The sequence below is a fragment of the Cebus imitator genome, unplaced genomic scaffold, assembly GCF_001604975.1.
Source record: "Cebus imitator isolate Cc_AM_T3 unplaced genomic scaffold, Cebus_imitator-1.0 Scaffold24, whole genome shotgun sequence".
Classification (NCBI taxonomy): Eukaryota; Metazoa; Chordata; class Mammalia; order Primates; family Cebidae; genus Cebus; species Cebus imitator.
The window spans coordinates 1,795,497-1,809,419 of record NW_016107339.1 but is presented as its reverse complement, the minus strand read 5'-3'; the positions used below and the strand labels follow the sequence as shown (position 1 = coordinate 1,809,419).

At 34.2% G+C, this 13,923-nt stretch overlaps 1 protein-coding gene and 1 long non-coding RNA gene across 11 annotated transcripts in view; both read left to right on the top strand.

Annotated features, from left to right (window-relative positions):
* The window catches only part of TBC1D5 (TBC1 domain family member 5), a 553,318-nt gene that overhangs the window by 362,291 nt on the left and 177,104 nt on the right, over window positions 1–13,923 (top strand). The window lies entirely within an intron of this gene.
* On the top strand, window positions 7,938–12,702 carry LOC119470194. Its single transcript, XR_005199075.1, has 2 exons — window positions 7,938–11,536; window positions 11,581–12,702. It is a non-coding gene; the product is annotated as an uncharacterized LOC119470194 (long non-coding RNA).

Sequence of the window (13,923 nt, the reverse complement as noted above, 5' to 3'; positions counted from 1 at the left end):
TTTTATAGTTTAAAATAGATTTGTAACAATTTAAATGAAAAAATTTGTTATAATATAGTAAGTTTGGCATATATATGTATTTGGTTTCTAAAAATGTTTTTATTTTAATTTTACACCAATCATTGTTAGATATTTTGTATGATTTTTACAGATTTTTTATACCAGTGTACCACCTTCAAAGGTTCTGATTATAACTTAAATTGTAAATGGTATGTAAGGTTTAAAAAATCACAGGTTTAAAAATATTTTAATATTTTAATTAAAATTAAATATTGTACTACATGGAATTTGTTAGAGAAAATATACCTTTTAAAACATTTTAATTTAGAATTTATAATCATTTTAATAGATATAAACTCTAAGAGGCATCAGAAACAATAACAAAATGAGTAGGTCTGAGATAAAAAGAACGGGTTATAAGCTGAGAGACTGCACTATGCTAAGTAGATTCAGCTTTTATTAATGAGAACCTCTGACCTAATTATGTCATTGGGAGGGACCTAAACAATTAAAAATAGTGCCATTAAGGACAGTGAACATGGTGGAGACTATCAGAATTTAGCCCAGGCAGTGACACTGGAAATAACCAGAGATCTAGTTTCTCTAGCTAACCAGGTTCCAAGCATGAAGATGATAAATTTCTCCAACTGGAGTGGGTTGTGGGGGAAGGTACAGAGCTGCAAATATGTTTTAATGGACAGAATTTGATTCTGTTGTTGCTTGGTATATATTACAGGTTTAGTTAATTTGAATTACCAATTTGTAATTAATAGGATTTTGTTTTAAAACAAGAAATATGCAGAGAAATGTAATGTTTATAATGTATGTTTTCTATACCTATTCTTTCAGTTGCTGAACTCTTCATTCATTGCAACCAAGAATTTCATCTTGTCTCCTATTCAATTAAAAGTAACAGAAAAGTTAAGCTAAAATCAGATCAAGGGTACTGCCTTTATAGGTGCCATGTGGAGTTCTTATTTGCAAATCACTTAAAACAGTGCCTGTTGCATAGGAAATGCTTCCTACATATTTATTAAGTATATCTATTTAATGTGATGAATAATGTCACTTTCTCAAAGTGAAAATTAATCAGAAGAGGTTTTTTTTGTTTGTTTGGTTTTTTTTGTAGAGATGTCACTCCCCATATGCCAAATGCCTCTTACTCTGGTCTTACTCTGACTTAGGCCATCTGTAAGTAACTCCCTTTTCTCTACCTGTGTGACCTTTAGGTAGGAGGAGTGACTCTGCCTCTTGGTATTTATGACAACAGTGCCAACTCCTGTCATTTTTTTCATTTTTGACTTTTCACCCCCACTCTTTGTGGAAAATACAGTTTTAAAATGATAGTAAAAGTGATTAGTTATCTAATTATCCTTTTCAGTGGATTGTATTGCTGATGGCAGAGAGGAAGCACTTCCTTTCTCTGCAGTGCTGCCCAGATTGGTCTGACAGGCTTTGTCCTGACTCCACTCCACCACCTTGGCTTTCTGCCTGTGCGGTCCTTTATTGTTTTTTACCCCTCCTTCTTGTATCCTCTTCTTTACTTGCCCCTTACTACGTTCGCACCTCTGACCAATGCTTTCTACTGGTGGTGAGACATAATGCAGGAAGAGAAGCAAAAGGAAGAGAGGCAAAATAAAACATGGGAAGAGTTTTTTCAGGTTGGTAGCCATGCATTCAAATCATTTATTATGAATGTATATAGTCTTACTAGTTTTTTTTTAATCACGAAACAGTGATTATCTACCCCCAACCCCTATTTTTAAAAACTATTTAAAGATCTCTGAAGAAAGGTTTGATTTTCCTGTACCAAATCTATAGTCATAGGTCATCTTGCCTCCCAAGGTCTGCACTCTAGAAGAAAGTCCCAAGAGAATGGGAGACTAGCTCACCATACCCAGGATCTGCATTTCAGAACAAAAGGTGGTGTCTCCACAGCTACCTGATTGATCCCAGCCATTTTCTGACCCACATATGATTGGCCTCTTTGCCCGTGATTGCTGCCCACTCTGTTTTTGTTGGTCAGAAGTTTGGCTCTTCACCTAGATGTTCTTAGATTTCTAAGTTTTCACAATAATGGAAATTTAAGTAAGCTGATATATCTTTTAAAAATTTCTTCAGTTTATGCTTTTTTACCTGAATTCATTAATTTTATTTTAATGTTTTCCAGTTCAATGGTTCTTTAAAAATAGAACTGTTCATGTCATTATTGAGTGAGCAGATATTTAGTTAGCAGCTGCTAATATCAAGCATTATGTTTTGTGTTAGGATCACTTGGGTATTTGGATAACTATAGATTAGAGCAGAGAACAGTCTTCTTAGAAGGCTAGATAACACCTAGTAGAAAGAATTTTGGGGGCATGTCTTAAAGCAGCAAGTCTGAAAATTTGTCAAAAAGAGTTTGCAAAGTAGATGGTTTAGGATTAGGTGAGCATGCTATCACCCTGATATTTCAGCAAAAGCTCAATAGTTCCCAGCCATCAGAAATTTTATGGATTAGTATCCTTATTATGAATGACAGATTGGACTAGATGGCACATAAAGTCCCTTGCAACTTTTGTTTTTTTGGGATGGAGTCTTGCTCTGTCGCCAAACTGGAGTGCAATGGCATAATCTCGGCTCACTGCAACCTCCACCGCCTGGGCTCAAGCGATTCCCCTGCCTCAGCCTCCTGAGTAGCTGCGACTACAGGTGCACGCCACCACACCCGGCTAATTTTTTGTATTTTAGTAGAGATGGGGTTTCACCATGTGGGCCAGGATGATCTTGATCTTCTGACCTCGTGATCTGCCCGCCTCAGCTTCTCCAAGTGCTGGGATGAACAACTGTGCCCTGTTGTTTCTTGCAACTTTAAAGTTGCACATCTTTGAAAATAACACAATGACTAGCTTTGTTCCCATTAAAAAACCAAACCAAAAATTTTAACCAACAATACTCTTTTTGAAACCAACATATTGGTGCTTTTAATATTGAGAATGATTATGGTTTTTCTAAAGCATGCTTGCTGTAACAGTTACACATGTATTTTAATTTAGCATTATTACTCAAAATACTTCTGGAATTTTCTATCTGGAATTCCTTCATCACTAGCATAGGAGCCACATTAGAAACCTGTTTTATAGCAGTAAAATCAAACAAAGAACATTTTGACCTCGAAAAGTATTTCATAACCTTATTTCTCACATTGTTCATTTACTACATTTGGGTCTAATTAGAAGTGGTAGTTACTTGCATGAGTAAAACTCACTCTTAAAACGCAGTACTCAGCCTCTATAGGAAGTATTAAAAAACAAAAACAAAACCCTACCATGGCCTCTGAATGAATCATGTGTAAATTATGGTATATGTAAAAAAATAGTTTCATTACTTCCTTGTCACACATTCTGTATATTTTATCAAACTGGCTGTGATGAAAATTGATTTTAAATGTCATACAGCAAAATCAAAACAATATACTTGATATTTCTTGATGATGATGATTGTGTTCTTAAATATTACTTTAGAGTAAAACTTGTAGATTACCTAAAGAGGAAATCCAGGCTGAGATGGCTGTCCTTTCCTATGAGATACTAATTCACCCAGTGACGTACTTGAATGAATTTTCTGAGTTTTGTTTTCTGCTTGGAACTATTTTAATTGGCCATAGCCTCCTGAGAGTTAGTGTTCATTCTTAAAAACAATTGGGAGCATACAGGAGTCTTGAGAGTGCCATAAATAGAACAGTACATTTGAAGGACCCTGGAAATGGATAGGGTAGCACCCTGAGCTACTGTAGCAGCCATAAAAATAGCTGAGCCAGTAAGCTGCCATACCTTCTTTTGAACATAAGGTAGAAGTTAAAGGATCTGGGAGACAATTTGCTAGAGTTCTATAAAAACCTTGGCTTATAAGAAAACAACGAAATGGAAAAATGGTAAAGGGAGTGAAATGATCCCATCCCTTGGATTGCAAACTATAGTCCAGTTGGCCAGATTTGGATTTTCAGCTATTGCCCAGCTGGTGAATAGTTCAAAACTATTTTAGGTCATGTGATCCCATTGTAGCCAATTGGGTGGTTTGGCAGGCAACAACAAATGTCTATTCTCACAAATTATATGCATACTGAATTTGTCCATGTGCATTCTCTGCTTGCCTATATTGGTGAAAACACATCCACATGGATGGATAAATTGTGTGTATAAGTTCATACCTGTATATTTATACACAGTAATTACGTACTTTGATTTCTTCTAGGAGAGAGAATGATAGGAATAATCTAGTTAAATCAGTTTCTATGGGGATTTTTTTTTTACTCCTTTTTCATATTTCCTCTGGTTGTAAAAATTACAGTGATTACACATCATAAAGCCTATCTGTAATAAAACGCATCAGCTGGCCAAGGTTTTCATCGCTCACTCAATAATCCATTAATACAGCAACGCTGCCCAGGCATCTTTATAATACCAACTCGGAGGTAATTTTAAACAGCTAGACCAGCTGGTATTTAACAGCAGCTGCTGGAGACGCCACAAATATACTCAATAGCTGACATCTTTATTTGCAGTTTTTCAAGGGGAGAAGAGCTTCTCCTGTGGTTACTTATATTAAGCATTTAAAAGAAGGTGTAAAGTATACAGGGGTTTATACCTAAATGAGAAGGGGAAAGGGATTAATGATAAAACAAAAGTGATAAATTCTATCAGAAGGAGAGGTTTGTAATTGAAGAAACTCCACAAATGGGTAAGAATATGTTGCCTTGGGTGAACTTCAGACCTTTTTTCCAGTTACATTTACACTGATCGTGCATATCGCTAGCAGTAAACATGTAGTTCGCTGTGTAGCATCCTTATATCCTTTTGTATTAGATTTGTAGTATCCCTTACTACATAAGGCTGTGAAAAATACTTGAGTCGGTGAAAGAGTAATGTGCTCATGTGTGTGTATTCTGTCTCAGCCACTACATACTATGTTTTGTTTTATGCAAATATTTTGTTAATGTTCAATTTTGATATTTTAGATGAAAAACCATCAATATGTACTATCTAATAGAAAATGTGGAATGCTATTTTGCATTGTTGTATATGAGCATATGTGGGGGAAACAAGCATAGGCAACATGAAGTTAACAGTCACAAACCCATTATAAATAAAAATTTAATTACACTTGGGGGAGCTTGGCTTACAAAGCACAGAAATCCGTAATGGAGCTTGCTGGTAATAAATGCCTGATCTGTTTGCTAAACTCTACTGTTTCCGTTCCTCTTCTCATCATCTTATATAAAATACTTTGACATCTCCACTGATTAGAAATTATTAAACAGAGCTGACTTTCTGATTTGTAAAATGTGTTTTCTCTTAGGATAAGAATCTTAACCTTTGGCTTAATAAGAAAAACAAAAGAGTAAAGAAGGAAAAGATATAATAAGAAAAGCAAGGTTTTTCAAGATAGTTACTTAGTCCATATTTATAGATGATGGTTTTGCATTCAGATAGCTGTACATTGAAATATAATAGGGATGTAAATGTCTGGTACTTATGCAAATGGTGATTTACAATTTCAGTAGATAATATCTTTTGTCATTTTCCCTAATACAGATTTTTAAATTAAATATAAAAAGTGTATTGTAAAGCAGTAAATTATTAAAAAGTAAACCAGTGGAGTTATGGACCTTATACTCATGCTGTAGAAATATGTTCATTATTTCTGACTCTTGTAGAGCAATCATAACCTTTCTTATGTTAATAGTTTTAGCTGGGAAATGAAACATTACAAACCCATAGAAGAGTAAAATGTGTTATTGTTTAAGTGTACTTCTAAATCAAATTATCACAAGTTAACCGAATTCATTGTAATACCAAGTCTCTTGCAGGTAACTTCATTTATCAGTGCCATAGATTTTCTTTTCCCAGAGCCAAATAATGATCTGTCTGTGTTGGACTATGATTGAATACTTAAAATTAAAATGCAGTGACAGAGTGGATTACTGAGATAGCAATTTCAATTCAAAAATTACTTAGCAAGCATTTCTTTTTTTCTTTTACTATTTGTAGTGAAAACAGTGTGTTTAAGTTTGTTTAGTGTGCTTGACAACAGACAGTTTGATATATTGCTGGGCACAGCAGTAGGTTGGACTTGAGTGGTATTAGCTCTCAGTGTTTTGATTAATGGTAATTGTTTCGATGAAAAGGCATGTTTTACGTACAACTCATAATTCTGGAAAACAGGAGTCAACTTGTGAGATCCATAATTACTATTCTGAGTTAGCGTATAAAAGGGCAAGGAGAACCTGCTGGAGTAGCACGGTAGGGTTTTTTTTTTGTTTTTTTTTTTGCTTTTTGCTTTTTGCTTTGTATTGTAGTTAGAGATGGTTCTTTATGTCAGAATATAAATCATCTGTTATTTATCTTTTGTTCAATATTTGAAGTTGATTTATGACACATTTCTGCATCCCATAATTTAGTTTGAATCCTGTACCAAGGTAAAATTTCACCTGTCTCTACAGTCAACTCTGTAAAAGGAACCCAAAGCAAGTCTAGCGTGGGACAGAGTAAAGAACGTTAAATTAAAATATTAATAATATAGAAAGCAATTAAAAGGTGTATTTTAACACTTTAGAGATTTCTGTTGCCTTTTAAAGTAAAACATTTTACATATCATTAATGTATGCAACCTAGGGAAAAATAAAAGGTAGTTTTTATTCTCAGAAAATAAAAAATGCATTTAAATGCTAAGTTTCTCTCAGCTTAGAAACTGCCAGGAAAAGCTTCTTTTGGGGTGTAGTACTTTGTGGGATAGTGGTAAAAAAATGGATGCTGATGACCACCAGAGTGGGCATGTTAAGCAAGCGGTAACAGTTAATACAACAACAACAACCAAAATTGTACAATTAGCTTCAGCTCCATAAGTGTCTAATGAGCCATTTGTCAGTCTTTTGGTGAAATAATGCCCCAATAATATCTTTTATTCTAATATGTAGGCCTGTGTGCCTACATGAAATAGATGTATGTATACGTAGTTATCCAAAGTGCATAATGCTCTGCATTTAGGTTATTAATCTGTAGGAATTGGCTTTAAATGAGTGTCCTTACATTTAGCATCAACAAAGATTTTTTCTTTTAGATTATCTGGGTTCCTGGGGGTTGGTGCTTCTCTGTATGTCTTAGGTGTTTTTTTTTTTTTTTTTTTTTTTTTTTTTTTTTNTTTTTTTTTTTTTTTTTTTTGACTTATTTCTCTTTAGGTTAGAGGAAATGTTAAATTAAATAATCTGGTTGTTTGAGGTTTTTTGAGAAAAAAAAATTAAATTCAGAAGATGGTAGGAGAAAATGTCCCTACCATATTTAACCAACTTTGTTTTAAGATGAGAAATTTTGTAGGTAGGAGATAATGCTAGGGAATCTTTTTTTTTTTCCTTTCTTTTCTCTTGTTCTTTCCCCCTACTAAAAAAAAGTAGGTAATGTAGTTACATATAATCAGAATATTCCTTTTTTATTATTATACTTTAAGTTCTGGGATGTACATGCGCAGAACGTGCAGGTTGGTCACATAGGATACATGTGCCATGGTGGTTTGCCGCAACCGTCAACTTGTCATCTGCATTAGGTATTTTTCCTAGTGCTGTTCCTCCCTTTGCCGTCCATCCCCCCAACAGGCCCCCGTGTTTGATGTTCCCCTCCCTGTGTCCATATGTTCACATTGTTCAACACCCACTTGTGAGTGAGAACATGTAGTGTTTGGTTTTCTGTTCCTGTGTTAGTTTGCTGAGAATGATGGTTTCCAGCTTCTTCCATGTCCCTGCAAAGGACATGAACTCATCCTTTTTTATGGCTGCATAGTATTCCATGGTGTATATGTGCCACATTTTCTTTATCCATTCTAACATTGATGGGCATTTGGATTGATTCCAAGTCTTTGCTATTGTGAACAGTGCTGCAATAAACATAAGTATGTATATGTCTTTATAGTAGAATGATTTATAATCTTTTGCGTTATTTACCTAGTAATGGGATTGGTGGGTCAAATGCATGAACAGCAACCATGTTTATGAAACCAAGGTTGAAATCAGTATTTGCACTACAAGTCTCCCTACTTTTTTTTAAAGAAGCATAGAAATTTTGACTATTGAGTAAATATTTACCCATGAAATTTTGTGTGATATTTTAAAATAATATTCCTTCCCAATAATAGCAGGATGTTAGATTTATATTAATATTAGAGGTTTGGCCTGAATATTAGAACACATGTCTTGTGTAACATATATAAGCCATCTTCTATGCTTTTTGGGGATTGGGGATTCAGCAATTTGCAAAGCAGGAACTTGCAGTGTTACTACATGATTATATTTGAAAGTGCATGATTCTGTTTCATAGTAGCCTGCATTGAAATGCTGTTTGTCAGGGTGTTTATTCCAAGCAAAATTAAAGTTAATAAATGGTTGTCTAATCCACATCTAAGCCTTTGACATAAAAATATAGTTTAAAAAATTTCCTCATAACAACTGTGTGCCATTGTAGCATCTTTTATTGAAAGGAACTTTATTTAAGTAGCATAAACTTGTTGGATGGGCTTTAATTAAATGATGATTTGTTAATGCAAATGTGTAGCAAATGACTGGTAGTACATCTGTCTCTTCATCCACAGGCCATTACTGAGCAATGTTAGCACATGATTGTAAAAAGAGAAATCATTACATGTAGGTAGTACATATTCAATCCATTCTGACCTTATGTCTCTGGCAAAATAAAAAGTATGTAATGTAAATGATATTTAATCTGAATAACAAAAAAGCAGCTCTTTGACTCTGTGGCTCAAGCTGTTAGGTTAGGTGACTGCTGTTTGGAATTGATGGTTATTGGTGGCCCAGTGGGGAAAGGCTATCACTTTTATTCTTTGTCATTCCTCCCATGCATTTCTCTAACCCGCATTATATTTAAAGTTCTGTTTTCCTTTTTTTCTTTTCTCTTTTTTTTCTTTTCATTTTTTCTATCTTTTGGTGAGTAGTTTGTGGGATAGTGGTAAAAAAAAAAAAATGGGTGCTGATGACCACCAATGTAAGCATGTTAAGCAAGCAGTGACAATTAATACAATAACAACAAAAATTGTACAGTTAGCTTCAGCTCCATAAGTGTCTAATGAGCCATTTGTCAGTCTTTTGGTGAAACAAACTACTCTATCTTAATTCTCCACTCTTGCAGTAAATAAATAAAAGTTATGAGATACCCGGGCACCAATAAAATATAATTTATTTCATAGCATGACAGAACTCTTTACATATCTAAAATGAACATGTTATTTACAAATGACTTGTGATACTCATATAAACCATGGATCTGTATGCTAACTGCTTTCATTATGGAGATATGCATTTTTTTCCTGATTGTTTAATCATTTAAACATATCATTACTCCTAAAGGCATGTGAGTTAAAGTGACTCCTCTTGGTGCGATTAACTCATAAGGCCAAAAAGAACCTCAGAAATGAGCTCTTCTGCAGCTGAAGACATTAAGAATTTACTGGAAAGGACAAAACAATAATTTTCATTTGGGAACTTCTCAGCTCTCTCATGATTATCTTCCTGCCCTCATTTATTTTTAGGATCCCCAACCTCTAAAAAGTTTTTAAGCATCAATCAAACAGAACAATGCTTTAAGCTTCTCGTACTTGTATTTTGTACTAGGTAGAAATTTATAATCATCATACTGATTTAAAATGCATGGGAAATGAAAAGTATCATTCAAATGAAAAACCAGTTATTTAAAAAGTAGTAATTAGTTGTTTTAAACAGAAGAATCATACTCAGAACTGTTTTTTCAGAATAACATATGCCAGTGATTCTCAAGTGTCATCTCAGAACCAGCAGCACCAGCCATCACCTGAGAGCTTGTCAGAAATGGAGACTCTTCAGTCCCACCCATCTACTTAGCCAGAAATTGAGAGAGGGGACGAAGAATCTATGTTTTAACATGCCCTGAAAGTGATTCTAAGGCACAGTGAAGTTTGTGAACCACTGATAGACTAATTGAAGCAAAAACAAAATAATGTAGGACATTTATTCATTCCTCATGTATGTATAGAACCCCAAAGAAAACAGGTAGCTTTCTTTCAGTTTCAGATAGTACACTTAGAATGAAGAGAACAGGTTTCTTTTGGTGCCATCCAGGTGAATCTTTGAGGAAATAGGCAAGTATCTCTGATAGGAATAGGTCATATACTCTACAATGGCTAAAAAAGGATTATTAGAATTTAGTACATTTTGCCTCTAGCCTTTATGATTAACTACAGTGGCCAGTAGATTGACCCCATGAATGAAATTGAGTCTAAAGTGAAAAGTGGCAAGAGAAATCAGAAGAAAAAGACCGGAAGAATCTCATGAGAGGTAAATTAAAGCCAGTGATAATTATAGGCAGTTTTGTTTAAAAGGCATTTCTTAATCCCTTACTACTCAGACTTTAGTGCAAGGACCAGCAACACTGCGTCACCTGCAAAGTTGGTGGAAATGCAGAATCTCAGGTTCTGTATCAGGGTAGCCCATTGACAGTTCACATGTTACCAAGATGCCCGGCAGATTTGTATACACACTAAAAATGGAAAATCACTTGCTTACTATATTAGCAGGCAATGGATTTGCTCAAAGATTGATGCTAATGGCATATATTAAAGCAATGTCATACCTTTACATGAGGAATTCCATGGGGCTGTGATAGTTCCAAGGTGATTTTTAGCAAATACACAATGCTGTTGCAATTACAGGAGAAATTACTTGTCCAATTTAACTTATTTTGGAATAAATTAATTATGGAACTATTATATTTGATGAATGATTTTTAAATTTTACTTGTCTCTTCCTGAGGATTTAAAGTCTGAGATGATATTGTAAGTATGAAAGGGACTCCACCTAAGGGATCACTTTTTATTGTTGTTGTAGACATGGGGTCTTGCCCTGTCACCCAGGCTGGAGTGCAGTGGTGTGATCATAGGTTACTGTAGCCTCCAACTCCTGGACTCAAGGAATCCTATCAGGTTAGCTTTCCAAGTAGCTAGAATTACGGGGATGTGCCTCCACACCTGACTATTTTGTTTTGTTTTGTTTTTTAGAGATGAGGTCTTGCTGTGTTGCCCAGGCTAATCTCAAGCCCTTGGGCTCAAGTGATTCTCTCACCTACGTGTTGGGATTATACACATGATTATATACACTTGTCCCAAGGGATAATTTAAATTTATATCTAAACTCAAAAAATTCTGAGCTCAGACTTTCTTTAATATTTTTAAGTGATAGAAAGTGTAGGGATTTTTATATTTTTACAACTCAGTGCTTCATCTCAGGAAATTAAGAAAGTGAGACATGTTTATTAGGCTTATAATTTTAGGTAACTTGTCAATAATTTTTTATTTAATTTGATCCTGAGAAAAATTGCTATAGTTAATTCTCAATTGTCCATATTGAGAGGAAACAAGAACAGTGACTACTGAAATAAGTGACTGTTTGAGTTATGAGAAGCATTTCAGAAGATTATTTTGAATTAAGACAGACTAAACCAAATTTACATATACATACATATGTGTATATATATATATATATATATAGAGAGAGAGAGAGAGAGAGAGAGTCATTAAACAAGTGGTTTCATGTGCTTGATCTCGCATGCCCTCATAGCATCACTATGAGTTAGAGAAAACAAATACTATTCCTTGAGACATCAAGCAGCTGAGTATCCAATTCATATAGTTGGTACTTGAGGGATCTACGTCTAAAACCTTTATCTTCTGACTCTTGGCCAAGTACCCTCTTGAAAAGCAATCTATGTAAATCAAAGAAAGAAATCTTTAGGTAGTAAAACATACATGTAAAAGTATATAATTTAAATAAAGGCAAATTTTAATTGATGATGAATTACATAGGGTGTCAACTAACATAGTAATTGGCAGGCCATTCTGTAGAACACCATAGAAAGTCCATAGATTCAAGTAGATTATAAAAATTGGTTTATACTAATAGTGAACTGCTGAGACCAGCTCGGTCATAGAGACCCCAACCCAGGTGGCACTGAAGGAATTAAGAAACAGAAACAAAAATAGAGTGCAAAAGTGGGATCAGAGTTGGACTGTCAGGGATCTGACAGCATTTCCCAGCTGACAGCCCAGAGCAGACCTTGACCCACGTATTTATTGTTTGTGAACAAGTGATTATTTTTAATAAGCAAGTGCTCAGTGGTTATAGAATAAAGATAGACTAACCAGGCAGATAGTGCGTGTTCACCACTAAGATAGAAATAAGCTAAAAGACACTCTTTGTGAGTCAGCAATGGGGACAGGGTCAAATATCATGTGTTTTAGCAGCTCATTTAACTAGTGCGTGACCGGTACATACTGCTTGCTTATTCTAGCAGTCTCCTGCCTGGGGATGGCTTGGTGTTCCTTGCCATCCCCTCTTAGCAAACAACATGTACTCCATCACACACACGTCAAGACCTTTTCCCAACAGTGAACAAACAGCTCTAGAACCTGGTCTCCATGCTTAAGTGTGTGTCAGTATTATAAAGGTGACTTCAGATTTGTATAGAATGATAGTATATTCAGTAAATAGTGTTGACATAATCCTTGACATAATATATTATCTATTTGGGACAATAGATAATAAATCTGTTATCTGTACCCCACTCCATTTGCTGAAATTAATTGCATATAATGTAAAAAAGGTAAAAGGAAAACTGCTAAAAAAAAAAAAAACTAGAAAAAATGTAGCTATATATTAATGTATTCTTGGTTATGGCTGGGCCTTTCTATGTATGCTTTCAATGCAAGAAATCTATTAAGGAGATGTTGATGGGTTTTACTGAATAAAAATGTTAAATATATCATGGGAAACCATTAACAATTGAAGGACAAATAAATTAGAAAAAATGTTTACAAGTGTGTGGCAAAGAATTAATATCCTTAATATATTAAAATTGCTTACAAATAAATAGGAAAAAGATTAATAACTGAAAAGAAAAATGGCTAGGTGGTACAGACAGTTTTTGATATGTGTGTATGTACATGCTCATAAGCATTTGAAAAAAATTTGGCTTTGTAATCAAAGCCATGCTAATTAAAGCAAGGGTATGTCATATTTGCTTATTAGATTAGCAAAAGTAAAGCCAAAATAATTCAGGATAACCCATGTTTGGAAGGTTCATAGAAAGGATCAATTTCACAGTTTGTTTCAAAATTCACAGAGATACATATTTTGTTACTTTATTGGGAATTTATGAAAAACAAATAACTAATGATATACAATGATATGCATTAAAGACTTTTTGGCAATAGTATTTATTATACTGAAAAATTCTATAAATTTAAGTGCCTAAAAATAGAGGAATAATTTAATAGGTAATAGTATATACATATAAGGGAAAACTATGCATCCACTTTAAATGACTCTTCGGAGGTTAATATTTGTTGACAAAGACAAAAGATTATAATATGCATGTTATGGTCATATTTTTATTATAAAATTTATATATTATGTGTGCATAAAAATAAAATTAGAAAAGCATAATTCAAAATAATTTCTGGGCAATGAGAATATGGGTATCTTTATTTCTTCCTTTTGCCTATGCTTTTGTTTTCTAGTTTTCCTGAGACATATACAGATTACTTTTGGAACAAAGAAAACTTATTTTAATAAAGTCAGCCTTAACATTAGCTAATATGTCAAAGAGTACATGTGACCAATTTAAGTTGTAGATTAAATATTTAGTTTCCCTTAATTTGGCACCTATTACATGCTGCACTAACTAGAAATACAGCTCTAGGAGTTCGTTTGGTGTATGGAAGAAATTAGCCCTGTAAATAAGAGGCATGTGACTCTGAGAGATTTGTGTAGTAGTGGAGTGGGCATAAGTCAATATAAGAATGGTCAGTCTCAGCAGAGAGTCAGGATTTTATTCTTTCTTTCTTTCTTTCTTT